The sequence below is a fragment of the Hylobates moloch genome, unplaced genomic scaffold, assembly GCF_009828535.3.
Source record: "Hylobates moloch isolate HMO894 unplaced genomic scaffold, HMol_V3 SCAFFOLD_11, whole genome shotgun sequence".
Classification (NCBI taxonomy): Eukaryota; Metazoa; Chordata; class Mammalia; order Primates; family Hylobatidae; genus Hylobates; species Hylobates moloch.
Genome location: NW_026652286.1, coordinates 34242763 through 34255971, shown reverse-complemented (window position 1 = coordinate 34255971; position 13209 = coordinate 34242763). Strand labels below are relative to the sequence as shown.

The window sequence follows — 13209 nt, the reverse complement described above, 5'->3', positions numbered from 1 at the left end:
ACACATAGACTGAACCCTGAATCTGACCTTCAAAATCAGATGTCATGGAAGACAAATTATGTCCTACTATATTTAATTCAATACTTTTAGATTAAGAAAGCACTCGAAAGGCAAAAATAGTTAATATGTACAAAAGAAAATGAGGATAAGCAAGTTCAGAGGGGAGAGCTCTGTTTCAGGCTGCATTGAAGAGTTTGAGATTCATGAACTAAGGATAGGTAAAGACATGAAGACTAGATTAGCCCTAATATCTTATTTCCAGCCAAGATAGAATAGCAAGGACTGAGTTCACACTCCTGTCTGAAACAACCCAAGAAACCAAACGGAATATATGAAACAAAAGTCTCCAAGACACGGCACATCAGGCAATGAAGGAGAACAATCACTGAAAAATGGAAAGCAAATGAGATATGCCCAACAATTGTCCCAAATTACTATCTTGACAGCATTTGCAAAGTAAACACAGAAAGGGGAAACACAAGCAGAACCCAGTGGACTCTGAATGAAAGACATGGAGCTGAGACATTGGGATAAGAGATGGCTAGAGTTCTAAGGGAAAAGTACCAGAGAGGAGGGTGTAACACAGAGAGAAAACCTCAGAAATTTGCAGAGTCCTCCCTGAGTACTGAGCTGGATACCTGTCACACCATGTGAGGACACTATGAAAAGAAGCTGGGGAAAAAAACCATCTCAAAGGATTAGAGGAAATAGTGCCCAGCCAGCACTCATACAGGGCCAGGAATAGGTCCTGTTCCCACTAGTTCAGACAGGAAAGCCTAATAATTTATCGGGCATTGGGAAGAGAATTAGAAGATTCTAAAATGGGAAATAATTACAACTAGACTGAGCACTGTTCCAGTTCCCCTAACAAATTTTAACATCAAGACCAAAGGACCACACTGTTTCCATATAGCTAAATCCTAAAGCAAAGCTCAAGAATATTTATAAGAAATATCAAACACACAAATGAGGTAAAATTTACAATGTATGGCATCCAATCAAAAATTATCAGGCATGCAAAGAAGTGAGAACACATAACCTACGAGGAAAAAAAAATCAAGTGAAATAAAACGTGAACTGACACATATGTTAGAATGAGAAATAAAAACATTAAAAAGTCACTATAACCACAGCCCTCCAAAAAGCAATGTAGAGACATACAGGATTAAAAAGATGTAAATCAAGCTTCCAGAGATAAAAATGTTTACATGTGAGATGAAAAGTATATTAAATGGCCCTTTAAAATGACTATAGTTAACAATAACTTATTATATATTATCAAATGGTTAGAAGAGAGAACTTTGAATGTTCCCGACATTTAAAAAAAATGATAAATGTTTGAAGTGATAGATATACTAATCACCCTGACTTGCTCACTACACACTGTATACATGTATTGAAATATCACTCAGTACCTCTAAATATGTATAATTATTACATGTTATATGCCAATTAAAAAAACTTTAAAAAAGAAAAGCACACTGAATGGAATTAATGGGAGATTATACATTATAGAAGAAATGATTATCAAATTTGAAGACAATGCAATAGGAAATACAAAAAGAGAAAACAGAAAAATAAACAGCATGAGTAAGCTGCAGGTCAATTTCAAGCAGCCTAATATAGGTATAAATGGAGTCCATGAAGGAAGTGGGAAGGAAAAAAAGGGAAGTAATATCTGAACTTTCTCCAAATTTGGTAAAAATTCCAAACCCACAGATTCAATATGCACAACAAACTCCACACACACTTTAAAGAAAAAAAACGAAAACAAATCCTGTCGACCTAGGTTTGTCACAGCCAGTAAAAACATCTTTCAAAAATAAGAAGGATCTGCATTTATTTGTTGAAAAAAAAAAAGAAAGTACAGACATTTTCAGGCAAAAAAAGACATATGAATTTATCATGAGAAGACCTGCACTGCAAGAAATGTTAAAAGGGAGTCCTTCAGGCAGAAAAAAAAAGCTAATGCCAGATGAAAATACGAATCTACACAAAAAAATGAAGACTACTAGAAAAAGTAACTGCATGGAAGAATATAATTTTTTTCTAATTGTTTAAATCTCTATAAAAGATTAAACAATAATGGTAATAATATAATATGGGGCTTATAACATATACATATAACTAAAGCAGCACAAAGTCTGGGAGAAAGAAATGGAAGTATACTTTTGTAAGGTTTTTACACCACACAAACAGTAAAACATCACTTGAAGGTATACTGTGATAAGTTACAGATGTATACTGTTAATACTAAAGCAACCACTAATATAAGAAAACAAAAGAAATACAGTTAATATACCAAAAAAGGAGACAAAATAAAATCATAAAAAATTGGCTAATCCAAGAGGGCAAAGGAAAAAAGAGGTTGGGAGGAAGAAGGAAAAGGAACAAATGGGACAAACGGAAAATAAATAACAGGATAAGACTTAACCTTAACCATGTCAATAATCACATTAAATACAGATAGCCTTAGCCATTTAGATGTAAACAGTCTAAACCATAAAAGGTGAAGACTATTAGATTGGATATAAAAGCTAGATCCCCAGCCTGGCAGATCACTTGAGCCCAGGATTTCGAGACCAGCCTTTGGCAACGTGACAAAGCCTCATCTCTATAAAAAATACAAAAATTAGCTGGGTGTAGTGGCGCATGCCTGTGGTCCCAGCTACTCAGGAGGCTGAGGTAGGAGGATCACTTGAGCCTCGGAGGTCAAGGCTGCAGTGAGCGGAGATCACACCACTGCACTACAGCCTGGGCAACAGAGGGAGACCCTGTCTTAAAATAATAATAATAATAATAATAATAATAATAATAATAATAAGCCAGGTCCAACTATATGCTATATGGTACAAAGAGATTCAATATAAAAGAATGAGGAAAGATACACTATGCTAGCACTAGTTCAAAGAAAGCAAGAGTGGCTATATTAATATCAGACAAAGCAGAGTTCAGAACAAAGAATATCACCAATGTATTTCATAAAGATAAAGGGGTTAATTTATTAAGTGCACATGACAATCCAAATGTTCTTCTGCCTCATGAGAGAGCTTCAAAATGCAGGAGGCAAAAACTGATAAAACTATGAGAACTAGACAATTCCACAGTTATCATCAGAGATTTCATCACCTCTCTCACAATATTTAACAGAAAAACTACACAGAAAATCAGGAGGGATTGATGAGATTTGAATAACATTATCAACTGACTTGACCTCATTGACATTTACAAAACACCCAAAAAGGGCAGAAAAATCATGCTTTTCATGTGCACACAGAACATTTATCAAGATAGATCATATTTTGGGCAATAAAACAAGTATCAATAAACTTAAAAGAATTTAATCATACAAAGTATGTTCTCTGATTACAATGGAATTAAAGTAAAATTCAGTAACAGAGATATCTAGAAAATTCCCAAATACTTGGAAATTAAATAGTATCTTTACCTAAACAACTTACAGAGCAATAAATAAATCAAAAAGGAAATTAGAAAATTTTGAACTAAAAGAAAGTGGAAAAAACCCCAAGATACCATAATTTGTGGCATGGTATGACATTGTAACAGTACTTAGGGGCAAATTATGGCATTAAATTCCTATATTAGAAAAGAAGAAAGGTCTAAGAAAAATGACATCAGTCAATAAAATTGTTAAACCTCTACCCAGACTGCTTGGGACAAAAATCGAGAAGATTTCTACCAATGTCAGAAATAAGAGCGGCTACGGATACTAAAAGAATAATAAAAGAATATTATAAACAACTTTAAGCCAATAAATTCAACAACTCAGAATGGACAAATTTAAACCCACAAAAAAGCTCACTTAAGAAAAGGTTGAACAGCTCTGTTTACTAAAGAAATTTAATTTGTAGTTTAAAACATTCCCTCCAAGAAAACTCTAGGCTCATAAGGCTTCACTGACAAATTCTACCAAGCATTTAAGATAGAAATAATATCACCCCTACACAGCTCTTCCAGAAAATTGACGAGAAGATAGTATTTCCCAACTCATTCTATGAGACCAACATTGCCCAGACACCAATATCTAGAAAATTCCCAAATACTTGGAAATTAAATAATACCTTTACCTAAACAACTCACAGAGCAATAAAGAAATCAAAAAGGAAATTAGAAAATTTCGAACTAAAAGAAAGTGGAAAAAAATATTACAAGAAAAGAAAACTACAAATCTTAGAACACAAATATCAATATTCTAAACAAAATTTTAATACATCAAATCCAGCAACACACAAAAAAAGAATAGTAATCAAAGACCAAATGCTCTCCATCTAAAATCAGAAACAAGAATCAGAAATAAGAATGTCCACTGTCACTTTTCTTCAACAATATACTGAGGATTCTAGCCAGTGCAATATGTCAAGAAAAGACATTCAGATTGATTAGGATGTAAAACTGTCCTTATTTGCAGAAAACATGATCATCTATTGTAGGCTCTAGTAAGAAAAAAAGGCTACTAGAACCAATGAGTTCAGCAAGGTTGCAGAATACAAAATCAGTATTTTAAAATGAACTTTATTTCTACATACCAAGAATACACAACCTGAAATTGAAATTTTAAAAACACTACTTACAAATAACATCAAAACCTGAAATACTTCGGGATAAATATGACAAAAGATGTGAAAAACTCACACGTTGGAAATTATAAAACATTACTGAAATTAAGAAGACCTAAACAAATGGAGAAACCTACCATCTTTACAAGTCAATTTTCTCCCTAAGTTCATCTACTAGACACAACATAATCCCAATGGAAAACCAAGTAGGCTTGCTTGTCAAGAGTGACAAGCTGATTCCAAAATTCATATGAATATGCAAATGACCTAGAATAGCCTAAATATTTTTTTTAAAAGAACAGTTGGAAGACTAATATGATCTGATTTCAAGACTCATTAAAAAAACTGTAGTAATGAGTAAAGTGTGCTACTGGCATAATGACAGGCACATAGATCAATGAATCAGAATAAAGACTCGAGAAAAGAACTCACATACATATATATATGGACAACTCATTTTCAAAAAGGGCTCAAACACAATTCAGGGAAGAAAGAGTTTTTCATCAAACGGTGCTGGAACAAATGAATATACAATAGGTGTTTCACTTTCAGCAATTCTAGAAAAAAAAAAAAAGAACTCTGAGCAATAGTTCCCATTATATACAAAAGTTAACTCAAAATGGACCACACACCTAAATCTAAAACTTGAAACTATACAACTTCTAGAAATAAAAAGCACAATGCATAAAAGAGCAAACCGACAATTGAACTTCATCAAAATTAAAAACTTTTGATCTTCAAAAAACAGTGTTAAGAGAATGAAAAGAGGCTGTGCGCAGTGATTCAAGCCAGTAATCCCAGCACCTTGCGAGGTTGAGGCGGGAGGACAGCTTGAGCCCAGGAGTTCAAGACCAGCCTGGGCAACATAGTGAGACCATTTCTACAAAAAATTTTCTAAAAAATTAGCCAGGAGTGGTGGCAGGCATCTGTGGTTCTGGCTACTTGAGAGGCTGAGGTGGGAGTATTGCTTGAGCCCAGAAGTTCGAGGTTGCAGTGAGTCATGGTCATCATGCTACTGCACTCTAGCCTGGGCAACAGAGCAAGATGCTGTTTCAAAAAAATAAACAAATAATAGAGACTAAAAACACAAGCCTCAGACTGGGAGAAAATATTTGCAAATCATATATCTGATAGAGGACTGATATGTAAGCTATATAAAGAACTCTCAAAATAATGGGTAAAAAATTTGAGATATGCAGATGAAAAAGTAAGTAGATGAAATGATAGCATCACTTGTCATTAAAGAAATGTAAATTAAAATGACACTGTTACATCATTACACATTACAGTGGCTAAATAAAAAGACTGACTATATCAAGTGTTGATGAGTACATGTATGAAATGGAACTCTCATACACTTGTGGTAGGAATGGAAAATGGTACAACCACTTTAGAAACTGTTTCGGAAAAGTTTGTTTCTTAAGAAATTAAACATACTCTAGCCATATGATTCAGCCATTCCATTATGTATTTACCCAAAAGAAATGAAGACATTATCCATAAAAAAAGATTTGTAAACAAACATTCTTAGCAGCTTTATTTGTAACAGCTCAAAACTGGAAACAACCTAAATGTCTAGAACAAGGGAAAGGATAAACAATTTGTGATATATCCATACAATGGAATACTACTCAGCAATAAAAAAGAATGAACTACTGACACAAGTTACAACATGAATCAATCTCAAAATAATTACACTGAATAAAAGAAGCCAGATCTCTCCCCACCACAAAAAATAAATTATATAAAATTCTAGGAAATATAGAATAATGTATAGAGTGACAGAAAACATATTGGTGGTTTCACAAAAAAGGGGTATAGGAGTTCAAAGGGAAGGGTTACAAAGGGCACCAAAGAAGCTTTTGAGTGTGATGTATATGCTCATTATCCTAATTATGGTAAGGTTTTATGGAGATATATATATATATATATATATATATATATACACCAAATTGTACACCAGAATTGACCTCTTGGCCAAAACATAGCTGCCTGAGAATACCATAATAGAAAACAACTACTTAGCCATTTCAATTACACTTAAGTAATAAAAGTCATGCCTTTCTTCTTCTAATAGTCCTTTCTTTTCATACTTTTCTTAGCAGAGTGCACTAAATTCCTTCTCCTACCAATCTACATAGATTCTTGCATCCTCTTCTTGTAATATGGTCCATGGTCTCAAGAAACCAAAAGCATTTCTACAATCAGATTAAAAACATCTACCATCACCAACTGATCACCACTTGAAAACTTCACAAACCAACATATACTACCCAGTAAACTTACTACAAAAGCCCAAATCAGAACCCTTAATCATGATCCTCTCAAATCACAATTTTCTTCAACTAAGGAATATCAATCACTTGCAAGCACCTCTAGTTACGTAAACAAATCCACCTTAAACACAAAGAAAATATTTCCATTTTTAAATTTTGCAGCTTTATGACTTAATAATGCTACTGTTTTCTTTAATATCAACTTTTCACTTTGTTTCAAAATCATGCTTTGAAGCATAAGGTGAATCAACAGGCAGTAAAGTTTCTAAAAACCTTTAAATCTTATTAAAATGGTCACTCTCAGAAGCAAATATCTATCGCTTCTCGGCCTTTTGGCTAAGATCAAGTGTAGAAGCAAACATTTATTCACATCAAACTTTAGAATGCAAATCTGGTATGAACTTCTGCATATGATTTTGTCACCTAATTTGTTTAAAAATTCTAATTACAGCAACAGTTTTCAATGGCAGGCAGGTTCCTAAGAACTGAAGAAAAACAGAAGGGCCTCGTTTTGTTCAATGAAACTAGAGACTCCTACAAGGGGAAAAAGTTTATAATACTAAATACGTACAGAGTTTTTAAAATCCAACAGTACTGCAAAGTTTATAACAAAAACCAAGCCATTTTTTGAATGGGTAAACTGTAGTACAGCCATACCATAGAATATTATTCAGCAATTTTAAAAAAACTATTGATATCTGCAACAAATATGAATGGATCCAAAAGCATTTCGCTGAATGAGAAAACCCAAACCCAAAAGTTTATATGCTATATGATTCCACTTATATAATGTTCTCAAAACAACAAACTTATAGGGATATAGAACCAAATTAGGGGTTGCCAGAGGTCAGAGTTGGAGAGAGGGTGTAACTATAAAGGGGTAGCATAAGAGAATTTCTTTGTGATGATAGAAGAGTCCTGTATCCCGATTGTGGTGGGAGTTACATGAATCTATACATACGATAAACTATCACAGAACCATGTACCAGAAAAAAGAGAAAGTGCATGTAAAAACTGATAAAATACAAGAAAGGTCAATAATTTAGTTATTAGTATTGTACCCACGTCAGTTCTCATAATGTACTAAAGTTATGTAAGATGCTATCATTGAAGGAGGCTGAGTAGAGTACCTGGGAACTCACTGTACGATTTTTTGTGACATCTTGTAAATCTAAAATTATTTCACAATGAAAAAGCTCAATATATATAACAAAAGGGGCAATAAAGTGGAGACAAAAAAAAACACAAAACTATAATAAATTCAGTAACATAAAAAATGTATCCATAAAATAAGGACAGGAATGCTGCAATTTTTTAAAAAATTAAAGAATAAGTTCTGAGAAATTCAAAATAATAGCAGAAATTTTTACAAGGTTACTAGAAGGGTTGAAAGAAAATATTGAATATATCCTTAAAAGAACAAAAATGCAAAGAAATGGAAAATAAGAAAGCATTAAAAAAGAGAACTAATGAAGGAGGTCAACATTCAACTAATATATGTTCTAGAGAGAACAGAGAAAATAGAGGGGAGCACATTTTCAAGGAAATAATATAAGAAAAATTTCCAGAAGTAGCTGATATAAGTAGCACTCATATCAGAAAACTGTTGACAAATACACAAAACTGTAATATACAAAACTATATATAGCTCTGTAAAAAACCATATATGTCTCCATAAAAGGCTATATATATATGTTTTTGTCCATGTTTCCTGGCTCGTAACTCCTATTGTCCTTGTTATAATGTTGGGGGCACTTTAGGCCTCAGAAAACAGAATCTCTCTCTCTGACCTTCACCTGCCCTCTTTTCACGGCTCCTTTTTCTCTCCAAGGCAGGACTTAGAAACTAAAAATACATTCTACTCTTCCCCTGCCTTTCTGTAATGGAGCTGACCATAAAGAAATCCCTTGACCTACTTTGCTTATAGGCCATAGGCCCCTCATTTCAGAAGGTGTCCTGCCCCATACCCTGGAGTTGAGTGTGTTTTTTTTTCCACTGACAATATTCCTATCCATTTGAATTAGTCAGACCTCAATAAAGAAGCAATATTTTAAATTCTATTTTTATTGTGGGAGAAAGAATTAGCTGATTTTTTAAAATATTCTAACAAACACCAGATCCTCTGTTTCAGTTTTTTAAACTAAAGCTTTTAAATGACTTTATATTAATATATTTTTGAAGCAACCGATTTGTTTTTTATAAGCATCGTTAATGTGTTAAGTCAGGATTTGGCAAACTATGGCTCATGGTCCAAATTCTACCCATTGCCTGATTTTGTAAATAAAGTATTATTGGAACATAGCCATGTCTATTCATGATTACTGTTCATGGCTGTTTTCATGCTACAATGACAAAGTTGAGTGGTTAGGACAGAGACTGTAGCCCACACAGCTAAAAATATTTACTATCCAGGCCTATACAGAAAAAGTTTGCTGACCCCTGTATTAAATGTCAATAACTATAATATAAAAAAATGCTATCAAACTTCTGAATAGATTTAATAACAATCTATCTCGTTTCCTTTTTTTGGTCTATTAGCCTTCTATAAACTTTCTGCTCTTCTGCTTAATATATGGTCAGTTTCCCAAGGAAGAAAGGCTTAATTATGGAAAAGGGAGGTTCTCAACCGAAGAATTAGTTAATTTCTCAAAGATCACCTGTAAGTCTGTTGTCAGATATATTTTTCCCATAAAAATATTTTAAATGATACTTACATCCTAGATTACCCCCACAAAGACACCTTCAGCAATAAATATATATAGCCTAAAAATAGTTCTAATACTATTTCTAAATCCTGACATCTTTCTCTTCTTCCTAAAATCCCATTGCAGCAGCAGCAGCAGCAGCAGCACCTAAGAGTATCTTTTCAAATTTCAACTGAAGTCACATGAAGACCCAGATACTAACATATGGTGATAAATGTTATAAGGAAAAATAAAGGTAATAAAAAAAGAGTGCCACCATTTTGAATGGTCAAAGTAGAACTCTCTGAGGGGGAAGTGTCTAAACAAAGACCTAAAAATTTAAGAAATAGAACTATGAAATATAGAAGGGAATAGTAAATGTAAAGGCCCTGTGGCAAGAGTTATCCTTGGTTTTTTCAAGACATTCAAGAAGCCCAGGGTTGCTGAAGCATAGAAAGTAAGAACCATGTTAAAAAGGTAGAGCTTAGTTAGGCAAGACTAAACAAGATTATGACAGGCGTTGAAGCAATGTTTAAAGGGTTTTTGCTTTTGTTTGAGTGAAATGGATAGCACTGAAGTGTGAATTAAATGATGTAATTTACGTTTTAACAGGATCACTCTAGCTGCAAAGCAAACAATGGGAGAATGGGAGAAAGGCAAAGGTAAAACCAAAAGACCATTTCAGAGGTTACTGTAAATAATCAGGCGAAAGCTGAAAGTGACTTGGACCAGTGTTATGGCAGAGTTACGTGGTAAAGAGTGGACTAGACTACATATTTTGAAGACTATGCCTCTGAAATTTACTGATGGATGAAATGTAGGAGGTGAGAGAAAAAGAAGAGTTAAGGATGACTCCATGATTTTGTCCTGAGCAACTGGAAGAATGGAAGTTCCATTTACTGAATGCAAGTGAGAGTGAGAGGACTAGGTTTAGAAATGTAGGTATGTCTTAGACATGCTAAAAGTGAGATGCTTATTACACATCTGAGTGTACGTAAGTCTGTGTATACTTATGGATACATAAGTCTAAAGTTCAGGGGAAAAGTCTAGGCTAGAAATACAAATTTGGGAGTTGTCAGTCACTATATACTTAATATTCTCAGCAACTTCCTAGCATGAAAAAATTTTTAAAAATAGCTAGCCACTATTAAAAATTGTTCAAAGCTAAATTAATGGTTGCACAGGTTTATTGTGCATCTACTGAATAGTCATTCGTTCAACAAATATTTACTAAATAACTACATTGTGCCAGTTACTGTTCTTAGTATTGTTAATGATTGAGAATAATATTATAATGCATACACAACCAATATTTTTCAAGCAATGCTTTTAAAAAATATAATTTTTTTAAACTTTTGGAGTATAAAAGATATGAAGTACAAATACAAGACTCAGTTTTTAAAATATTTATCAAATGATTGTGAATTATTTTAATAAATTACTTTCACAAGACAGATTTTGATGGAGTCTCACTCTATCGCCCAGGCTGGAGTGCAGTGGCACACTCTCGGCTTACTGCAACCTCCACCTCCCAGGTTCAGGCAATTCTCCTGCCTCAGAATCCCAAGTAGCTGGGACTACAGGTACCCGCCACCACGCCTGGCTAATTTTTTGTATTTTTAGTAGAGATGGCTTTCACAATGTTGGCCGGGCTGATCTTGAACTGCTGACCTTGTGATCTGCCCGCCTAGGCCACCCAAAGTGCTGGCATTATAGGCATGAGCCACCACGCCCAGCCACAAAACAGATTTCTAAAGACAAATCACAGCCATCCCCCAATCACTCCTTCCAAATGACCTCTGAAAACACAACCTTTTTCTATTAAATTCCCCCATTATGCCTTTTACTCAATCCTAAATATCAGAATTAAAAATAAAAATCTATACTGTAATTAGATTGATGAAATTAAAGACTAAAATAATTTCTATCAGAGGCCCTTTGATGTTGCTGTAATTCAGTATGTCTAACTATCCTAAGAAATATCCACAGAAACACGGAACCTTAGTTTAGGAAAAACCCTTTAGAAAATCTAGTCCAAACATTCATCTAATTCCTGAATCTTCATCTACAAAGTGTTCTCGAATTGGCTGACCTATTACTAATGACAGGGAAGGGGAACTTTTCTCTTTTAAAAGTTTCATTCTAGCCTTGGAAAGTTCTGACTCTTAGGCTGTTTTTCCTTAACATTAAGGCTTAAACCTTTTTACCTAACCCAAGTTCAGGGTTTTGGGCCAGGTAATTCTTTGTTGTAAAGAGGCTGTTGTTTGCATTGTAGAATGTTTAGCAGCATCCCTAGCCTCCATCCACCAGTATGCTAGTACTTCCTCCAGCTCCCCAACCAAAATGTCCCTAGACATTGCCAATGCCCACTAGAAGACATAATCATCTGGGCTGAAAACAACTGCCTTAGTTCTACCTGCTGGGACCAAATAACAACAACAACAATGCGAACACTTGGGCATTTAGAACAGTACTGAGCACCTTAATCCTCAAAACCATCCCAATTTTACAGCTGAGAAAATGGAAACTTAGCGGCTAAGCAAGGTGCCTGAAATCATATAGTTAATTAAGTGCTGGGTCTGAACCAAGGGGTTCAATTTCAGAGTTCATGCTCCTAACTTCAAACAAGTCTGACTCAAACCATGTCTAATTACTTTTCAAAGGAAAAGTCTTAAAATATCTGAAGATAGCTCTTATTATGACATTCCTTAATATCCAACCAGAGCTGTCACAAGATTTCTTTTTTTTGAGAAAGAGTCTCACTCTGTCATCCAGACTGGAGTGCAGTGGCGTGATCTCTGCTCACTGCAACCTCTGCCTCCTGGGTTCAAGCAATTCTCGTGCCTCAGCCTCTCAACATAGCTGGGGTTACAGGCGTGCACCAACACGCCCAGCTAATTTTTGTAATTTTAGTAGAGACAGGGTTTCGCCACGTTGTCCAGGCTGGTCTCAAACTCCTGGCCTCAAGCAACCCGCAAGCCTCAGCTTCCCCAAGTGCTGGGATTACAGGTGTGAGACATCACGCCCAGCCCAAGATTTCTCTTAAATTCTTAGTTCCTTAAACTGGCAACATATCCAACTTTTTCACATCCTTCCTCTTGAATATACACAGAACTAAAAATAACAATACTTTGGTATTCAACAGTTACTCTACTCTTCCATTAATTGAGATGGATTTTTTAGGGGAGGGGTGAGGAAGAAGATGGGAAGCCATATGATACTTTTGTCTTATATCTAGTTTACTGCCAACAGCCACCCTCAGGTCTTTTTCATATGTGATGCTGTAGAGCGATGCTACCTTAATGTATCCTGGTGTTTTTTAGGCCTTACATATATACTCCCAAAAAGTACATCTAAACTTAGTACAACAACTCAGCCTCAAAAATTATTTTGGATCATTTAGTATATTATTTACTATCACTCCTCATTGTCACTGATAAATTTGACAATTTGATTTCTCCATATAAGCAATATGACAAAGCAAAGAACAAAGCCACCTTTCAAGATCAATGAATCTCTGGATGGGATCATTTAAAGTCAGAATTGTGTAAATTAATTATCACAACCAGCTGGTAGCTAACTTATTGTTCTCCCACTTTACTCTCAAGGGTATCAAAATGACTTTACCAAAAGCTAAGCTTAAGTCCAAATATATTATAGTGTTGCTAGTCT

General features: G+C 34.6%; 1 protein-coding gene and 1 pseudogene across 6 annotated transcripts in view; one reads left to right on the top strand and one right to left on the bottom strand.

Moving 5' to 3' along the window:
* The window catches only part of BTBD10 (BTB domain containing 10), a 75454-nt gene that overhangs the window by 34752 nt on the left and 27493 nt on the right, over window positions 1-13209 (bottom strand). The gene's annotated exons all lie outside the window — the stretch shown is intronic.
* Window positions 7170-7315, top strand: LOC116477603 (U2 spliceosomal RNA; annotated as a pseudogene).